Raw genomic sequence first — 14779 nt, forward strand, 5'->3', positions numbered from 1 at the left:
GATGAGGATAAACACACCGGCGTTTGTGAAGTCAAAGAAATAAAGTGTTATATAAACGGTCCATTAAGACGCCTTCTATCTCAAATGAATATCAGTTGAATGTATCAGATATTAGTTACTTATTGAAATCGCAAACGGCGGTGTTTTAAAGCAATGAAACGAAAAAGAATAAAAAGGTTTATTATCATACTGCTTTTATTATAATACACTAATAGTTGCAGTACCTAATATAATGCATCCTGAACGAAAACCTGGATGAAGACATTAACTGACATAACATAACAGTTGTTTATAATATAAGCTTGATTGATGCGGAAGCTTCTAAAATTTATTATTAGATAAGTACTAGATAGGTAAGTACCTACTGACACAACACATAAACCCATCATGAGTTAATAACGGTTTATATATACCTAACCAAAACTTTAGTGTGTTCAGACACTTTTTTATTTATTTAATGTAGGTGTCTATGACGAACCTACTGTTCTAGCTACTTAATAATTTATGTTTAACTGTAAAAAATATATCTGTGTAATCTATCCTTTAAATAATTTGGAAATTCATTAAGTCTATTTGAACTGTTAACAACACATTAGTTAATATTCCGGCCATAATTAATAACAGTCTAAGTGTTACAAAAGGTCTCAACATGTATATGTATACATGTAGGTGCATTGTCTTCGATGTAAAGTTATGATATCAAGCTTTATAGCGATAAATAATTGTTAACATTAATTTATCAAAAATCAAATCAAAATAATTTATTTTCGGATTACTGAGTAGATCCAAGTATTGTTAGTGTATACAATATTCTTATGAGAATATGGTACTAAATATGACCGAAAGTGACACAAGCTGAGGTAATGAAATTTATCAATAACTTAAACTGCAAGGAGATTACATTCATAATATAGGCGCTAGGAGCATTTTCTAAACGCATGAAAGGTATAAAGATAAATTCTCATACAAATAAAATACTAAAACCTAGTGGAAGGTGGACCAAGTAATTTTATAGCCATCTTATTATTATTCAGACAACTGCCGTCAACATCTCTATTTTTACAGATATTTCGTAAATTTTCGCGTAAATGTGCAACACAATTTTAAATAATTTGAAATGCTTTCCCACACCTCAAACAAGACGGAAAATAGATCGGGAACAATCCAATAAATTCAGTGAATCGGTTCCCGTCTGAACAAGTTACCCTTTCTCATAGAAAGCAAGAATTACGTTCAGAGATCCGACGAAGCTGCTAGTTTACAATGATAACATCTCTGAAGTGACACATAATTGGAAAAACATTAGATAGATTTTTTGGAGCAACCGTCAATCGCACTAATTGTAGGCCTTTCATTTTACATTTTGTTACGAAAGTACAGCTACAAAAATGCGTTTAGGAATTTATTAGAAAAACCAGTATTTTAAATCTAATCAGTAAAAAAATATTCTTACGTTAAGGTATGATGACCTTTTACTTGGAAATGAAACGTTGTAAAATCATTTAACTTATAGTTATGATTAATATAATATTCTTTTAACATAGCGTTAGCATTATGAAAACTGATTTATTATTTTATAAACGACTTGCATAAATATTTACCTTGTGAACTAAAATGATTTTTTAGAAATAGATTTTATTATTAAAATAAAATACACCCGTGTATCTCTTATATTAATATTCAAAATATGCCTGACATGTTTTGCTGTTTGTTTTTTTCATGTGGTTCCTTATCAAGGTGAGCTCGAACATACCATGAACTCGAGAGTTTACGCTCGTCTTTTCGCACAATATTTCCTTGACAAGGATTGGTTCCAAACCAGTCGGGCATACTTCAAAGATTACCACTAAGTAGGTATTTACAGTAAAATATTTTCGTAATAATTATTTCCTACATCATATTTTTTCTGATAATCATAACCATCTTCGACTCGATATCCCGTGGCGCCCATTGCAAACTCCGATTATACTTTCAACATGATTCACTTTCATCGCCCATATTCACCACTTTCGAAGTACGAAATTCCGACCTGCAAACATATAAAATCGCTAAATTACACACAGCAAAACAAACGTGCGTTACGTATAAGATATTCGCGTAAAACATAGACGCGTTACGTGTTCCGAATGAGTTCTGCGTAGGTATATATGTACGTGTATATAGGCGTATGTATATTGAATGTGCCGGTCGGGAACACTGAAGTGCAGTTTGGGAATACCGCACCGACTGATACCCCGGTAAAGTACTGGAGTACGTACGCGGCGCAGGGAATAGAGGTAGGGGATAAGTTTGAAGATAAACTCAGACAGTTCAAGATTACTGTGCCTAGGAACTTAAATGCTTCTGTACTTGTATTCTCTACTTATGTATGTATAATAGAAAAGTACGTAAACGTACGTACATTTAATTGTACAAAAGTAAAGAAAGAAACACAATTCACAAATAAGGCAAACTACCTTTGAATAGATATGAGAAGCATATAAGTAGTTAGGGGCCCACAAAAAGTTAATAGGTTTACAAATATAGAAACAACAATAAAACTTTGATCAGAAAAATAAAAAGTGAGTATGTCACACTGCCTTTTGTCCTTTAATTACATTTAAGAGTACATAGCAAAACATTCATTTTTTTAATGGTGAAAACTTAAGATTTTTAATTTAATATTTATACGTACCTTCGCGCGCCTCAATTTTAAAGGAGCGAGCTTTATCCAGCGAGGTATTTTCAGATGCATCTCACCTCTTCTCCTCGTGTATATCGGACGGGGTCAATAAAATATGTAGGCACGGCGCGCTGCTGAGCCCTCTCCTTTCCTATAACAAGAAAGTAGGTATTTTTTCTATGCATTCACCGTATCACTAAAAATGCTTTAACACATGTAGATGTGACGTTCACTGCTCCTTTAGCAGATGATTTGTTCACAATAACATAATTTTGGAATATATTTTCGTGTAGTCGAACATTGGTATGGAAATAATAGATATTAAATATAATTATGTATACAAGCTTGTGAGCGTTGAATATCATGTTATTAGGCATGTACAAAGTAATTGTATTATAAAATTCTACTTGTATTTTCATCCTCAATTATGGTAACCGATCTCACGTAGTCGGTGAATAATAAATTTTCATATTTAATACTTAACTAATATGAACGCTAAATAATTTATCTACTCAATTCTACGAAGACAAGGCTCAAATGAAATCCATTTTCCTGAGCATAAGGCATCAAATAACTAAGTTTATTATCGCTATACTTTTACTAAACATCACTGGCCTAGTTTCAGCATTAAATCTAACTGTAACGCTTGCAAAACAGCAAAAGCTCTAACATTAATTTACAATAAATAAATCAAATATAAATCATACATTTTCTCGTACAGTTACAACTCACGTTCATTGATTTAGATACGATTGTTGGCAGTTGGCGGGACGTATCTACTACGGCATAAATTAATTCTAAATGTGTCGGAATGAATTTGAAATGTATGCGTCTGTGATAACACTTAGGGTACACAGTTCAATTGATTTAGGGCCGATGGACCTGTGTGGCGACGCTACAAGACTACTGTTACTTACTAAAGGGGTACAAAAATAACGGAATTTTAGCGAGTTTTCGCATACTTTTTTAGCAGTAAAAGTATACTTAATACCCAATAAAAATACAAACTTTTACCGTTTTCGTATCTGTACTTTTCACTTTAAAATCTAAAGGCGATAAAATATAGTAAAAAGTTACATGCCTTTAGTCTGTTCGGTTTCTTTCAATCGGCAATGTTTTATACAGTATTATTTTGGGCCGGATAACAACACTGTTTTTACATTGTTCGTGTGTTTTAAAAGTTTTTATTGGACAAAACGCGTAGGTCGAATAATCAAGTGCCACTGCAGGGTTTCCAATTCGTATCGGATGAGAAATTTATAACCTCAGGTAAGAGGCAGGCTGAGATTAAAGGCTCAGGTATTTCCACAAATGCGGATTTATTTTTCTTATCTTTTTAGTAATCTGAGACACTGCTAATATACCTAGCAACGGAATGACGTAGCTGGGTATTTTGATACCTACTTTTTTAACAAAATGCATGACATGTTATAGACAGACCCTTTAGTTTTTAATGCAAGCTTTATTTGTTTGTTTGGCGACCAGATAGCCCAGCAATTAGAAGAGAACCTGACTATTAAGCTTGAGGTTTTGGGGTTCAATCCCTGGTCGGGGCAGATATTATGTAAGTATAAGAATGTTGTTCTCAAGTCTTGGGTGTTTAAAGCCTAATTTAAGTACCTACATTTATTCTTAACTAAGTACCCATAATGCAAGCTGTACTTACTTTAGGATTAGGTTAATTGATGTTAATTATATATTTATTTATATTTAATGTTATCTATTTAATCTAGGTTATTTTAAGTCAAATTTCAAGCCAATCACATTATTGAGAGCGAGTGAAATTTGATAGTTAAGATTTAATTATATATCCACGCGTATCCATTAACACCGCGGTATCTAAATTTTAAAATAAGTAAAAGCTTGTTAAAACAACTTGGTTAAGTACTCGTAGGTACCTACTCAACACTTGTACACCATCACACAAGCAAGTAAAAAATAATTTAATATCATTCTTGCCTAGATACGTAGTTGTAAATACTTATTAGTTACATTACAAGTAGGTTTTACAAACAACCACAAGTGGGCGCGGTTATTAACAACTTACATGTCATTATTATACCTAATCTAGTTAGATTTCTACAATCCCGTAGCCGAAGCAAACGTTAACCTTAACGCCAATATTTTCCGTTTCCCGTGCCCAGTTACGTTTGACAGTAAACGATGTTGTCTCATTAACAGAGAGGCACAGCTCGTTCAGCTAAGTTACTGACGGCGGGTGCACTAAAGTATAGAGGTTCATGATCATGAGCGGGCAAATACGGGGCACCTACAGGGAGGGTTAGGAAGTAGATATCGATTGGCAGACCCCTTTTATCTTACCTTTACGTTTTTCGCTTTAGACGCTCGGGTTAGGATTTTGTTGGGAAATGTAGATAAGTAATTTGTGGGTCTTTAAATTTTGATTGAATACAGTAGATACGTATAGCAACACTTTAAACGAATGTTTTTAATATGATATTTTTACTTACCTATCTCATTATTTTATTAACAAATTGGTAAGATATAACTAACAAAGAGTGTATTTACATAAAAAATTATGAAATATAAAATAAATAGGAACCTAACGTACTTAGTTTTCTAGAAATGTTATGTTGCTATTATCTAGTCTAGTCAAACTGTTTTTTAAGCTTATGCATTGGTTATCATAATTTGATTTCATGTCAGATAAGCAGGAATTTTATGCTGCTCTTAAGAGTGTTCAATCAACTTGAAACTGCTTAAAACATAAAACAAAGTAGACACGTTCAAGTACAAACACACGAATAATTTCGCCTTATTAAATTGTAATTAAGTAAAGAACTTTCACTAGAGACTTACCTAAGTATTAAAATAAAAAAATACCATCAATATACCTAATATCCTTCAGATGAAAGATCGTTTACGCAAAAGCAAGATAAGATAAAGTAGATATTTAATTATGCAAAGTAAACTGATAAGAAACTTGAGACAGGAGACATAATGTTGTTTGAAAATTATACTTGAATATCTGAATTTAACATTTTCTACCTACCTTAATAACATGTCAAAGTCGGAAAAAATACTTGCACCTGCCGCGGTTTCCTCCAAACCAGTTTGGTACTAAACATGCCCCCGTTAGATACTAATTTTACGAGGTATCTGGGAGTAATCACCTCCTCCTGCTTTGGTATAACAAGGCCTTTGTACCTATGTACATACATATATATACCAATCTGAACATTTACCTCAGATCTCCTTAACAAAAAGCTTAGTAATCTACGTAGTAAGTATTTGGGTTTGTATGCTCAAGTTGGCACACATACATGCATAAGTCGTAAACTAGCTAAGTTATACTGTTGATATTCTCTTATTTACCCACAGCGAAATCATTTTAAAGCCTTAACGACCCTCATACATGCTAACTGTTTACATTACAAAAAATTAAAAACGTCTCGATAATAAAGAAGATACCTCTGAAGTTAATATTTTGGTAGATTAAGAAAGTCGTTTTTTGAAACGAGGATATCGCGAATGTCGCAAGCACTCGCCGCCCGGAGGTCACAGTCGGTACGAGAACAAAAAATTAAGCTACTCGAGGTGCCGAGCTTTCACGCTCGATAAGGCGAAACCCAATTATTTTCCATATTCCGAAGGCTTAACCGTTCATAACGAACTTAAAACATGATGAAGTGGTAATAAATATGATTTTTGAATTTGTCATCGATGGGAAACCGAACAGACGTTTTCTTTCGAAATTATTAACACATAATAATGTATTTTTATGCTTCCTCTTAATGGAACGTCGGGGCAATCGGCGTTGTACAAATGTTCGGGGTTCGAGATACGGCCCCAATAACGTTTCATGTTAATGGACCCGTCCGATAGAGGTGCGACTGGGCTGTCCCTCCGCGCACTCGCCGACATCTAAACCACACATACACCTACCCACATACAACCTCTCACTTTACGACGTCGATAGTTGCGTGTACCTACTGTCCGGACTTTTCCCGGAGACCTTCCATGAAGCATACACAGCCACAAGGTAATACCATGTCAGTGTAAAGAGCATAGATACCTTTTATAAAGTAAAATGCGGATGTCTGTTTATGTCAATAATCTTCCATTTTATTCACCGATGACGACCGTAATTTTTATCGCAATGCTGAGACTTAATAATAACCATTCGTTCAACCTTTAAATTATACATAAAAATAACACTTTACGACTGTTAATCGACTATCATAATTGTTATGAAATCTATTAAGGTCTTTCAATGAAAGGCAACGAAAATAGAAGCCGCCCCGATCGGAACGGCCTGCCTGCGGGCTTTATACGCCTATTAACGCTTTATATAACACGACCGAAATATCGACATGTTGTGTTATTATTCTTTTAACAATCTATAATTCAGTGCTCATAGCACACCGTACAAATGGATCTTGAAAAACAACCATTTATTTTGACAAGCTGCCCCTTTGAAGAGGTCGTAAAAATAGTAAGGCATGAACGAAATCTTTCCCTTTTTCAACGGATCAGAGCGCAATTCGCATCGCACTACTAGAAGCAGATATAAGATTCGGTTTCTTAGTTAAGCTAGACCTTTATTTTAATTTGGAATGAGCTTTTTATAGAGGACTTTCGGGAGAGGAACGATTTTTCATAAATGATGAGGCGGCACTGATTGTGTATATTGGATAAATATTTTTAAGAAAAATTTCGGAGGCGGAAAAATGTAGGGTGTAATAAATATGGGGCAGCTAAGCCGCGTCGACATGTGTAGCCAATCGGTCGATCAAGGGCATTAGGCAGCCACGAGTTTAATCAGCTCGAGCATCAGGAATTACGAGATACCTAGGGAGCGACTTGACAACCCATTTGCGAAGATTATACACTGGCAAAGTTGGACTCTTTGGCAAGATTCTTGCACGTTCTTCTTAGTAGGGTAGTCTTGTGAAATGCTTAATTATTTGAATTTCAAATTAGAAGCTATTTAATTATTACCTATTTTTTTTTTAAGACTAAATATATTTATTAAGATAACAAAAAGAAGAAATAATACCAAATATTATAAACTAAATGAAAATCTATATTAAAAACTAAGCGTAAATATCTAAGATTATAAATAACTAGCGAAAATCTAATATTAAAAACTAAGCTAAGTATCTAAGAAAGGGTTTCGGTAGCCATTACGCCCAAAAAAGGGTTCCGTAGCCATTATGAAAAAATTAAGTAATATTTTTCTAAGGATTTTCGTATACGAAATCTTCCAAGTTTAGGTGTATTTTATACCAGGCTGCTATCTACTCATAAACTACTAATAATTCTCAAGCAAGCTCAGCCGTTATAGTTTTTCTTGAATGTTTGATATACTTACTACCATTCTCAATATTTTTTAATTTTTCCACCCACCGGTTTAGATTTTAGAGGGGGGGGGGGACGCTCGATTTTAATGAAAATTGGCACTTTAAAGTTGAATATTTCGCAAACAAAGCACTGAATCGAAGAATCGTCTAAGCAAACCCCTAATTGTTTTGAAATACCAATCCAACGATACCCCAAACTATAGGGTTGAATGAGAAAAAAAAATCACCCCCACTTTACGTCTATGTACCAAAAAAAAAAATTTTTGAAATTTTTATTATACCATTTGTGTCGGCATTGTTTACATATATATCTGTGCAAAATTAGAGCTTTCTAGCATTGATAGTCCCCGAACAAAGCCACGGACGGACGGACAGACAGACAGACATGGCGAAACTATAAGGGTTCCGTTTTTGTCGTTTTGGCTCCGGAACCCCAAAATAGGCCCCTGGATTTGGGTACACATATATGTGAATAGCAGAAAAAAAAGCGGCCAAGTGCGAGTCGGACTCGCCCATGCAGGGTTCCGTAGCAGCAAGTAACATAATATAAAAGTTTCCTTTACTTAACGATTTATGACGTATTAACAAAAACTACTTACTAGATATCGTACAAATCAATTTTCCGTGGAAGTTTGCATGGTAATGTACATCATATATTTTTTTAGTTTTATCATTCTCTTATTTTAGAAGTTACAGGGGGGGGGGGCACACATTTTACCACTTTGGAAGTGTCTCTCGCGCAAACTATTCAGTTTAGAAAATATGCCAGAGATTCAGTAAGTATCGGGAACCCCCAAAATTTATTGTTTTTTTTTCTATTTTTGTGTGAAAATCTTAATGCGGTTCACAGAATACATCTACTTACCAAGTTTCAACAGTACTTATAGTTCTTATAGTTTCGAAAAAAAGTGGCTGTGACATACGGACGGACAGACAGACATGACGCATCCATAAGGGTTCCGTTTTTTGCCATTTGGCTACGGAATCCTAAAAATATGAACCTACCTCTTATGTTACGTGTCATGTTGTTTTTAGGATTTCGCAAATTCGCAGTCCTACGAGAAAATCTCGTGGTTTTGTCATTAGTCGTTGCTTAAATATAAAAAAAAACTATAGCAAAAATTGCATTTTAAATGCTATTTAACGTGCAATTATTACAATTAAAAAAAAATTGCTGTTTTTTTGTATTTAAGCAGCAAATTGTCCGTCCATCTGTCCGTTTGTCTGCGGCTTAACTTACGGGCTGTTAATACTAGAAAGCTGTAAGTTTGAATGATCATAATCACGTTGACAAAATGGTAGAATAAAATTTGCTAAGAAAATGTCTTTTGAGGTACCTCCCGTATACATACTCGTAGGTAAATTGAGGATGATTTTTTTTCAGGTCTGAATACTCATTGTAGAGTATTGTTAAATAAAATATGTCTTTTCAAAAAAATATAAGTTCGCTAAGACCGTTTTTGATTTAGAGATCCGTTTGCAAACTTAGGCTTTTAAGTGCTAATTTTTGTTACAAACAACTGTCCCCGGCCGGTCCTCTACAAGCTAAACCGTTCGCTAGAAAAATATGAAAAAAAAATTTGGTTGTAGTCCATGTAGGTAATGAATTAAAAAGGAAAACTATCACAGCATTAGACTTTACAAGTCGATCTAAACTTAATAATGAATATTTGCCGCATATTAGTAATGAACCCTATTACATGGCCTGTGGCCCGACCTGCTCTTGGCCGCTTTTTTCTAATAGAAATATGTCTTGGTCATATACTTATAAACATACCTACTAGGTACCAACTTACATATTTCAATTATAAGTAAGATAATAGAACGCTTTAAATGGTATTTACATAATGGAAATACATAAATATTAATGACTTATGACAACAAAGTAAGATAACTTATAATTACATTTAACAAATTCTTAGGCAGAAATATTTTAAGATTGTTTATGAGCTATTTATGGAAATTGAATGGTTGTGTGATTTAACATAGTGGTACATGTAAAGTTAATTAAAACCTAATAATTTAGTGGGTACTAAGAACGCTGACATAAAATTAGTAATGAAATAGTTTATAGAGCTAGGCAGTCTTGTTTTGTAATAGCTTCTAGTTCATAACCATATTTTTACTTACTGGTCACATGCCAGAATAATCGAAACGTTAGCGCGGTTAAGATCGCGAAATCGCGTTGTATGCGGAAAGCACAAGACCGGTCTGAGTGGAAAGCCTTGGGGGAGGCCTATGTCCAGCAGTGGACGTCCTACGGCTGACATGATGATTGATTTCCCACAGTTCTATACGCACGAGACTAAATCCATACTTCCATACTAATATTATAAATGCGAAAGTGTGTTGGTATGTTTGTGTTTGTCCGTTTTTCACGCCGTAACGGAGCGACGGATCGACGTGATTTTTGGCATAGAGATAGTTTATGGGCCCGAGAGTGACATCGGCTACTTTTTATCCCGGAAAAATGCACAGTTCCCGAAGGAACAGTGCGCGATAACCGAATACCACGCGGGTGGAGCCGCGGGCAAAAGCTAGTAATTTATAATTATAATCGTTCAATTGTGCGTTTACGAAACGCGCCTTATTTACGTTACAAGAAAAGACATTTAAGATTTTTGTTTGAATAATACCGTAATTTATTCCATCCAGCAATTAAATTTTGCCGATTTTTTTTAATAATGAGCACTCCGCTTTACGGTTAAAAGAGTACAGAACACAGATGTTTATAATGATTTAATTTCGGCACAGCGCGCGCCAGGCCAACCTATTGGTTTGGATCTTAAGCTTGAGTTTAATCGAGTGGCTGCCTTATTAACATTTTTATGAAAGCCTTAATGAGATATTCTTTTTCTTTCTCGACCGCCGCATCGTCTCCTATCATAATTCCACAGAAAATTGCGTTCTCTACCATATAAATCATCCTAAATAGATAAGGGAAGTATGTAAATATAACTCGATCATGCAGAAATAAGTGGAATTGCGTCGTACGGAGCTGTTTAATAAGTCTTTGCAAGTTATGTTTCTTATAAAAGATAAGATACAAAACCGGGCTTTTGTAATATGTAAACTTGGATTTTAGTGCTGAGGCGCTTCGTAGAATACTAACTCAGCCAATTCAACCCTCTTGCTCGGGGCAAAACATGTACTTACACTACACATTTAGCTCTATATACTCATTATTATATGCAAGTATTTATACTTTGGTAAATATAAAATAGACTAGCATTATGAGTATTGAAACAAAACATCAATCAAGTTAGGTTCTATCTAATTAATATAAAGAAATGCAAATAAATCAACAGGATGATGTTTTCCACAGTTAGTTTCTTATCATTTAGAATTTCACTGAGTTGCAATATATGCGCCTCTTATTAGGTACACTTGAAACTGTACTAGTTTAATTAGACGTTTAGGTACATAAGTAGAAAACGCTTTTCATGTAGTGCTTTTGATGTTTAACATATATTTATATTTAACGCTCTGAGATCAAAGCAAGATTAGTAACGGATCGTGAGAGCGATGCGGTAAGCATAGAATATACAACTAGGCAGGAATATTATAAAAATCTCAACTTAATAATTTTGCTTTAAATTTATGTTATTTGGAATTAAACAGCTTTGTCTACTTAATTTAAATGGAAATACCTAAGTATGTTTAATGTTCGTGGAAATACCTAAGTATGTTTAATGTTCGTGTTATTTATGTATTCATGACTTTTGAAGATGATTTGTTGAAGAATTTTACTACCTACCAATATATATAATATATATTTTTCCTATAAAATGAGTTTATTTTGCTATGTGCTTAGGAAGTAAAAAAACAGACTGACTCCATTTATCTCATATAGTATCAAAACATTTTATCATAATTATGATATTGTAGTACAATTTTCATTCTACTGTTTTCGAATGTTTTGTATGTAAGCAAACGTAATTTTATAAATTAATTATTTAAATCGATGAGTATCAAATAAAAATGCAGTTAAATGGACACCATGAGGAAAAATAGTTGCGCAAGTATAAAGATCAAGTTACAAATAAAATGTACAGTAGATATGCATGCATCTGAATAGTTTTTAATTAAAATAATTGTAAATACCTAGCCAATTTAATTTTACGTTCCTCAGTCTCGTACACCTGTCATTTTGGAAAAAAGTGAACCAATTAAACTTCAAATTAGCATTTTAATGTATTTGGAATGTTGACACGTACGTATTCTGCTAGCGCTCGCGCACCTGATTGTCAACTGGGGGCAATTGTAAAAACATAAAAAGCCTATAAAATCGATCGTAAAAGAATTGTAATTCCGGTGAGCGTCATACCCTTGCGACCGAAGTGGTTTCTACGCTTTTTTTTTGCTTGTGGTAAAATAAAGCATTTTCTGTAAGCGTATACAGGTAAGGATTAAATTACGCCGTTGTTTAATTGAGGCGTATCAAATATTTTAATAGAATTAAAATTAACAGAGCCCATATAAAATTACTGAAAACGTGCAAACGGCGATACAATTTTAACGTTATTATGCCTAAAAGCTGTTAAGTTACAGACGCTCGAATTTAAAGTTAATCTCTGTTATTTTTGAGTTTTATTTTAGTTCCGTTCGTATCTTGGAAAGAAACTCAATACGAATTCCTATCGGGGTAAAGATAAAACTTTTAAGAATTTATTTGAGAGCGCGTTCCTTTTCGGTAACTTTGGTCATAACGGTTCCATGGCGGGATGGGCAACTCGAATCCAGATTTGAAATTTGTAATCGTATTTCACTTTTCCATCTTGTCTTCAAAACAAGATACTCCCTAATAAATACCAACAGTCATATAGACAAAATTTATTAATATTTTTGCACACTAAAAACAAACAATTATTTAGGAATAAGCCATATCGTCAAACTGCTTAAAACAAGTCTCTTATATCTGTTATTTATTTTCAATTCAATTCAAGATTCAACTAATAAAACTGACTTTCATTTGATGAAGCAAGTATTGTTTTGATTACTTACTACATATTGTAGATGAAATTTTCCTAATGCTTTTAAATTTCCTATAGTTGCATCGAGAAACATAGTCAACTAATTAGTAATAATGAATTACCAATCAAATGACAATTATGAAAACCCCTTCAATAAATTTTGCTCGCATTTTACGAAACCTGATGATAGTAAATGACACTTGTCAACGATACATTTCCAAGCTACACATTCCTCGTTTCTATTCAAATCGAAAACATCCTACGCAAGAAAAACCAACCTACATAGGCATGTAGGTAATTACCAACCCACCTACGCTGCGTCTCGGTCCCAAAACTTTGTTTCCATTAGTTTGATTAAGAAAGATCCTTCATGTGAGTATTTAACTTTTAACTACCACAACATACATATAACGAGTTCGTGTGCTTCCGTCTATCAGTTTCGGGCATCTGAAGTTAACGTTCCCGAACGACCCAAAACAAAACACAACCAAATCTACGCGCAGTTCTGTTGATTTTAGTTTGATTGTGGGATGCTACATTCGTCCTTGCGCGTTGAAGGTATCCCGTATCGATTGGTAGTGGCCGATACAACTGCCGCTATTTACGCTTCTTACCTATTTATAAAGCGAGCTATCACCCAACTGCCTGTACCTGCGACACGGACCGACCACATACTTGGTGGTTCAGTTTGAACAGGCTTTACATGGGATGCTTTATAAATCGGTATTGTTAGAGTGGTACAAATCGTTGCGGCAGATCGTGTTTTCTTTGATAACGAAATAAGGGGAACTTTGTCTGTATTTAGGTTTATATGTAGGTGAAAAAGAAAAAAGGAAATATATTATATACAGTTTCAAATAGTCTTACCACCGCCAGCAAACTGTATTTTTTTAATGATGTGTAATGTTGAGGTATCAATATAGAGGTTTTTCTAAACCGCATTTACAGACGATGTGATGAATGATCATTGTAAAATAAATATTTGAAAAAAAAATAGGTTGAAGAAATTACACTAAAGAATAAAAACAACGGATTACTTATTTACATACAAAACTATAGAGTGACATTATATGTGTGATCGTCAGTAAAAAATAATATGAAATTGCCAAATAAACGGATCTACCTAGAATTTATAAAATCAAATGTTATCTTTTAATAATCTAAGATTGTTTAATTGATAGATACTTATTATACTCGATCAAAGATTATCTACCGATAGAACGACGAGCTCATTGGAACACATTAGTGTGACTGTTTCCGTTAATTTCCTCCCACCTGCTAGTTATAAAGTCCAACAACTACTGAGATTCTGTCGCAGCTTCGCGATCGTTAATCCGACTTTATCAGGTGTCGGCGCCTCGCACGACGCACGACGCGTGCCGCCGACTTTACTGTCCATAAACCCAAACTGTTAGAGCTCATTTTTCTTGTTAACGAGCGCCTTGGATTGTTTATAGTGTAAAAAATAAGCGACGAGCATTCACAGCCTCTAAGAAATTAACGACAAAAAATATTTACGTTCACTACCGTGGCACCCAAAGGCTCACGCTAGCTCACCCCTTCCCACCGAAAATCACGCTCGGAAACAATATTTGCACTAAGTTTTCACGGAGCTGAAGGAGAATTACGCAACGCCCCATATATTATTAAAGGCGCTCGTAAAATGCCTGAGTTACCGATTCCATCGACATTTAGTGTGGAACAATCGGCCGTAGTCGGTGAGTCAGTTGCCGCCCGAGGACGGACGTCGAACTACGCCTACAAATCGGAAAATATTACCCTTACCATGTGTTACTGAATAAACAGAGAACCTACACAAA

At 34.4% G+C, this 14779-nt stretch overlaps 2 long non-coding RNA genes across 2 annotated transcripts in view; one reads left to right on the top strand and one right to left on the bottom strand.

Annotated features, from left to right (window-relative positions):
* LOC141434088 (uncharacterized) overlaps positions 1-14779 on the top strand; it is a 164599-nt gene that overhangs the window by 140112 nt on the left and 9708 nt on the right. The window lies entirely within an intron of this gene.
* Positions 439-14779, bottom strand: part of LOC141434090 (uncharacterized) — a 35939-nt gene continuing 21598 nt past the window's right edge. The window contains exons 4-5 of the long non-coding RNA XR_012452007.1: positions 2675-2813; positions 439-2029 (exon numbers count right to left, since the gene is read on the bottom strand). This is a non-coding gene — a long non-coding RNA (uncharacterized lncRNA). The remainder of the gene's footprint in view (positions 2030-2674; positions 2814-14779) is intronic.

Source organism: Choristoneura fumiferana, chromosome 13 (genome assembly GCF_025370935.1).
Source record: "Choristoneura fumiferana chromosome 13, NRCan_CFum_1, whole genome shotgun sequence".
NCBI classification, from domain to species: Eukaryota; Metazoa; Arthropoda; class Insecta; order Lepidoptera; family Tortricidae; genus Choristoneura; species Choristoneura fumiferana.